Source organism: Camellia sinensis, chromosome 3 (genome assembly GCF_055761805.1).
Source record: "Camellia sinensis isolate YWXY chromosome 3, ASM5576180v1, whole genome shotgun sequence".
NCBI classification, from domain to species: Eukaryota; Viridiplantae; Streptophyta; class Magnoliopsida; order Ericales; family Theaceae; genus Camellia; species Camellia sinensis.
In genome coordinates this window covers 172,609,088-172,615,739 of record NC_138963.1, presented here as the reverse complement: position 1 = coordinate 172,615,739, position 6,652 = coordinate 172,609,088, and the positions used below count along the sequence as shown (strand labels likewise).

At 33.6% G+C, this 6,652-nt stretch overlaps 1 long non-coding RNA gene across 1 annotated transcript; it reads right to left on the bottom strand.

The window, feature by feature from the left end:
- Positions 1 to 1,858: 1,858 nt before the first annotated feature.
- LOC114291050 (uncharacterized) lies at positions 1,859 to 4,595 on the bottom strand. The gene is made up of 4 exons (XR_014363224.1): positions 4,330 to 4,595; positions 4,038 to 4,102; positions 2,815 to 2,886; positions 1,859 to 2,684 (listed from the first exon to the last, which is right to left on the bottom strand). It is a non-coding gene; the product is annotated as an uncharacterized LOC114291050 (long non-coding RNA).
- Positions 4,596 to 6,652: the final 2,057 nt, after the last annotated feature.

Sequence of the window (6,652 nt, the reverse complement as noted above, 5' to 3'; positions counted from 1 at the left end):
GCTTTCTTGATGTTTTTTTATCTTCAAACTTCCATCTTCAAGCAGCTTGTGGAGAATACTTGAGGGTTCAAGTTTACTCTCCAACATTTTTGAAGGAAAAAAAAAAAAAAAAAAAAACTTGAGAAAAAAGAAAAGAAAAGAAAAGCCATTAACATACAAAACAGTGGGTCTTGATTTAAGTAGTTTAGTATTCTAGATATTGAAAAAAAATAAATAAATAAATAAAGAAAAAAAAACATAAGAAAAAAAGAAAAGAAAATCAATTTGACATACAAAGTACCGGACCCCACATGGGCAAATCTCCCCGCAACCCGCAACGTAGTATTGAAACATTCAAAACTTTCATTCAGTTAATAACAAAAATTAAACATGCAATTAATAACGTAATAATTCCAAAATTATAAAGTTGAAGTAAACTCTGTATAATACTAGATTAAAAGACTCACTTTCGACTTATATTTCAGTTTTGAACAAGGTAGTGGATTATCTCTGTTAAGATCGGAAGTCCCATAGGCAAACTAGGGACATTTTAAATTTGAAATTAATAAAACCTATCTTGTGATGGGGCAAAGGGATGGCACACCCAACCATGTCTTGAAAAAAAAAAGCCACAAGACCAAAAATTAAAATGCATCATTGTAAAATCCTTAAACTTGAATATCAAATGTGGATTGAATGGGCTAGGTAAATGAAAAGGAGTTGGGAAAAACAAAAACAAAAACAAAAACAAAAACAAAACAAAACAAAAAAAAGGGTGATGCACATATTTTTTATATTTTTTGACAATATAAGCAAACAAGAGAAGCTTAATTAAATGTATTAAGACAACAAAATTAAATGCACCAATTCTGAAAAATTAAAATTTGCATAACACAAGTGGTCTGTCCTCCTTTTGTGCTCCCTCCTCTTCCCCCACCTATTTCAATTTTTTTTTTCTTTTTTTTTTTGGGTTACTTATTTCAACAAACAAAACTGTTCCCCCAAAAATAAAATATATAAAAAAAAAAATTGCCAATAAAAATTGGAAATAAGGTCTTTCATATATGGCATATATATATACATGAACACACGTACACGCTTATAAAAGTTTATTACTCTTTAGTTAATCCTTTCTTGATTTGTTTTGGTTTATCCCAAAATTTATTTCCTTCTACCCCATGTAGGAAACTTCAAAACAAGATAAAATAAAAGTAAATTTTTACTATAGACTTGTACTAATTTTCAAGTACAGAATTTGATAGGCAGATTGGAATTCAAACTTACCCTACAGTGGTTGCCATGGGCACATTGCAATAATTTAATATGCACTCTATATTTATATTTAAATTTTGAGCGTAATAGGAACGGTTCCTATGCAAACTATAGTTAACATTTAGTACTAAAATTATAGCAATAAAACACTAAATACACTGCTGGAAATCGCACTTTTAGCGGCGTTTAAAAAACGCCGCCATATGTATCAAAAACGCCCCTAATTCCTTTTGTAGCGTTTAGTACCAAACGTCGAAGCTGCGGCCGTCGCTGTAACTTTGCGACGTTTTAAAAACGTCGTGATATTAGTACAGGCGGCGTTTTAAAAAACGCCGCCAAATGTCCCACCACACACACGCTGACGTCACCAACAATATTTAGCGACGTTTTTGAAACGCCGTCGTATCTGTTTTAAAAATATTACCGTTACTGTTGAGGGATTAGGAGGCGTTTGTAGAAACGCCGTCATATCTTCCTTTTTTTTTTGGGGGGGGGGGGGATATTATGCTAATTTTATTTGCTCATTCGAATAAATCTTTTGGGATTGTGCATGTGTTTAAACATAAATGTAAAGAAGAGATAATATAAGAAGGTAATGTTAAAATCGTTTTTTTTCTTTCCAAACCAAGACACATAAACAACAAGACTTCCAAAAATCATTAAGACAGACACAAAGTGGGACAGTGGGAGTACCAAACAACTATTGTTTCAATTCTCAACATGAAGTAGAGATAAGTTCATGAATATAGATCTTTCATGAATATCCCACATGGAATAGCAGATAAGTTCCAATAACCCTCATGCATCACCTTCCTGTAGTTTCATTCATAGTTGGATGGTAAAATCCAAAACTATGATTCTACCTTAAATTACAACCTTCAAGAAAAATTATTAGACTATACCCGCTAAGTGATAAAACCTAGATCAATCAACACCAACATCACTAACCACGAACTTTATAAAAAATAAAAAATAAAACCCACCATCAAGCCTTATAATAACTTGTATTCTTAAAACTTGAGTTCTTGACAAAGTGGAAACGAGCCATGGCATACATCATTCTTCCTTTCACCTTACATTTTTTGCCAAGTTTCAAATTTTCAATGTTACGACGATTCACCAAGTCATGTTGGATATAATGTTTCTTACTCCTCCGACAAACAAAATTTAGTGAAAATGTTATTGAAATATGAATTCAATAATATTTTGGTTTAGTCTATACTCTCTTGAGTCTGCTACAGCTCCAAAGAAGAATGAACAATATAAAAATAAGACAAAGAAGTTTAGATAAAAATGGTACCTTTGTTACATTAGGGTGATCGAGCTTGTGCCACACAGCAACTTCTTGCGTAAAAGCTGCTCTGAGTGACGCTATTTCTGCCTCTGTCCTGTGGTCTCATCCCACCACCTAAGGTCTTCCTTAGAGTCTTTGCCTACAAAACCATTAAAGAAGAAGAAGAAGAAAAAAAAAAAAAAAAAAAAGAGAGTGAGAGAGATAGGTATCAAGTTTCTACAATGAGAGAAAAACAGAATTCTTCATTGTTGCAAAAATATCAGTAATACCCTAGTAATAAAATCTTTTGAACCAACAATGACAGTTCCAACTGGAGCGCCCAATCCTTTTGATAGACATACCTGGATTACATAATGTGAAATAATGTAATATAACAAAATAGAGAAGATAACTTGTTCAATTATGTAATTTAATTTTCTTCATGCAAGCTTCAAATAAAAAAAATAGGTCCAACTAAGAACTAAGTTGTAAAAAGACAACACCAAAATATATATATAACTTAGAATGTCAGTCACCATGTAACCCTATAGAAACTGAATCAGCAGCCTGCACAAGCCTATGAATGGGAATGCCAAGCGCTTGGAGAACAAATTTAATCAAGTTAAAAACTTGGGCATCCTTTCATAGATGTATTTATTAATAAATATAGTGAAGTACAAAACTCAAAATAATAATGGACGAATTATGAGTCTAACTCTTCCTTGAGTCTCAAAAAATTATGTAAGTTTTGGCACCAGATGGAAATGAAATTGTTCAAATTTAACTCAAACCATAATTGTAAAACACAAGCAGATGAAATCTATTTTCAAATTTAACTCAAACCATAATTCTTTCACTATCACATCAGTATGACTAATACATGCATAATGATTTCATCTAGTTAGCACATGCACAATGAGATAGATTTCTAATTTTATGACAGATTCATGTTAATTAAATGTGTCTACTTCACCTAAAAATATCATGCATATGTATGTTAATTCCATGAAGCACCTTGAACAAAAATATCATGCATATGTATGTTAATTCCATGAAGCACTTTAATTAAATGATTTCATCTAGCTAGTCACATAATATGTAGCCGGACCCAGAGTCTCATTATCCCTCTCATATATAATCTGATTACTAGAACACCACACTTGACTGCAAAGTTGGAATCTGTAAGCCAATGGGAAAGAGGAATTCGTCAGATTTGGGCTTGGAAATGTGCTTTCAATTAACAAAAATCAAAATCATCCATGCATAACTCCTTATTCATATGCATTATATGGGTTCAACGCATTTTAATGGGTTCAATTATACATTACCTCGCTAAAAATGCTGATAGTCGTTCAACAGAACAACATCTAATTAATAGTATTACTATATCCATTGGTGAGGCTTGAGTTCGACTCCCATATTCCTACTGATTCTCTCTCTCTCTCTCTCTCTCTCTCTCACGCATGCGCGCGCACACACACACACACAAAAGAAGGGTCATGAAGGCACTTACAGACAGGAACACTACAATGGCAGGAAAAGTTCCTTTGAAGACAGCTCAATCCTGAAGGCAGAACACTAAAAGCAGACAAAGAATGCAAATTGATTATAAAGGTGTTATATCTGGTGAATCTAAGCAGCATCAAGCACATGCATGTTTGACTACTGATAAAGGTGCTGGTTACCAGCTTATGGTGTTAAACACTAAACAATATAATGGAAAATGACTGAAATTTCCTTTAGCAACATTGAGTGTTCAAAGGCTACTGAACAAGGTCAAAAAGATACAGCAACGAGAGAATCACCTGTTGTTTGAACTTTCTATTGTGAAGTTATTGGCAACTAAATTACTGCATATTACATCCCAAAAAATCTCGTTGTTAGTTTCAATAGTATAAAACCAACGTAGAAGATATGATGAGGTACAAAATGCAATCTTAACAAATATTTTGCACTCAAAACTATTACAGGATGACAGGATGGTAAACCACAAAATCTGAAAATAAAAGCAGAGAGAAGGACCTTTTTTTTTTTAGGTTTTCTAGACGGTCAAGCAAATACTCCAAGGCACTGTAGTCGTTAGTGTTTACATTGGCTACAGATCGAGCAATATCAACTAGCTTGTTTATCTGCCATTCCAAGGTACTTTTAGCAACTTAATTTACACAAGGAAAACTCGAACAAATTAAGAAACCAAATTATAAAATAACTACGGAGAGGGAAATAATCCATACTTCATAGAGAAAGAGCCAGACAACTTTTCCTCAACAAGATGAGCAGAATGAGTAGAACGTCCGCCATTGTGATCACCATCTGAGAAAACTAAATAATCAACTAAGTCCAAAAATGATCTCAAATCCAACAAATCCAACAAATGATCTCAAATCCAACAAATGTCATAATCACAAGCACATTTGGCATTTTCTCAAAACAAAAACACAACATATTAAGGAAGAATGACAAAGCAAACAAAAGAAGAAATTGAATAGGTTTTCCAAGAAAATAAATACCAAATCGAGAGAGACGGGAAGGAAGAGCTTGAGAGAGAGAGAAATCGATACCTCGCTGGAGCTTCGAAATCAAGAGAGAGAACTTCAAAATCGAAATCGCTTTGAGATGAAATCACTGAGACTGATCTCTGAATCTTTGAATCTCAAAGACGAATCTCTGAGAGGGTTGACAGAGAGAGAGATCTAGAGAGAGAGAGAGTGCTCTGGCGCTTCGAAATCGAAATCGAAATCACTCTGAGATGAAATCACTGAGACCGACTGAATCTCTGAATCTCAGAGATGAAACTCTGAGAGGGTTGATAGAGAGAGATCTAGGGAGAGAGAAAGAGAAACACCGCTCTGGAGCTTCGAAATTGAAATCGCTTTGAGATGAAATCACTGAGACCGATCTAAATCTCTGAATCTCAAAGATGAAGGATGAATCTCTTAGAGGGTTAACAGCGAGAGATCGATCTAAAGAGAGAGAGAGAGACCACTCTGGAGCAACATCGGGAGATGAAGAAAGAGGGTTGTGAGAGAGGCGAGATTTGAAGCCGTGAGTATTCAAAATAAGGGTTTACATAGGCTTTAACAATTATTTGTAGATTCAAAAGAGGCGCGTGAGGTCTAACGCATTTGGAGGCGTGTCTCAACGCCTTCTATTACAAAACGGCACCGTTTTATTTACAGAAATATGCGACGTTTTTAAAACGCCGCTAAATATTACGAAAAGCGACTTTTTAAAAAGTGTCGTTAAAAAAACGCCGCCAAAATCTATATTTCTTGTAGTGATATTTCAAAAACAGATTGCATTATAATGTACAAATTCTTAAAAATTTCAAAACAACTATTCCAAAAGTCCACAAATTTCAAAATCTAAATTTACCCATGCAAATTGCTAAAAAGTAATTAAACACACAAATTCACACCAAAAAAGGGCACAATATTAATCCAATAATCTCACCCAATCTGTTTCATTATCAATTATGTTTCTTTCTATAGGCCTTTAAATTTTGAATCAAACCACAATCACTACAACATATAAGACTTTTGGTGACCAATTATTTTGATTATTTTGGTCTCTAAATAGTTTTTGTGAATTTTGTCACTAAAAAAGTCACTAAAAGTGCATCTAGAAAAGTCTTTAGCGACGAATTTTTGAACATGTTGTTGAAAATGACAATTAGCAACCAATTTGATATTGTCACAAAATATTTGATTTTACAAGACTAAACATTTGGTTGCTAATACTTCGTCATAAAATATCCCAATTTGGTTGTGAAAAACAAAATAATGACATTTTTAATGACAATGATATTTGGTCGCTAAAAGATAAATAACTTCCTCTACAACACATTTTCGTTGCTAAAAATCAAAGTTGGGATAGCTAAAAATACACAAAAATTAAATGTCATCCAATCATATAAAAAAAAAAAAAAAAAAAAAAAAATTGACATCTATGTTGAGTGCTATTGGCAAGTTTGACTTGTATCTTGGCGAGTCCGTTGAGTCGGCCGTTTTGTACACTGTAGTTGCATAACCTATAATAGTAAGCTGAGTTATAGAAGCACAGAGGGATGATCACGAAGTAGAGGCCTTCCAAGGGAAGATATCCAGTGGAAAGGTAAAAAAAGGCTTG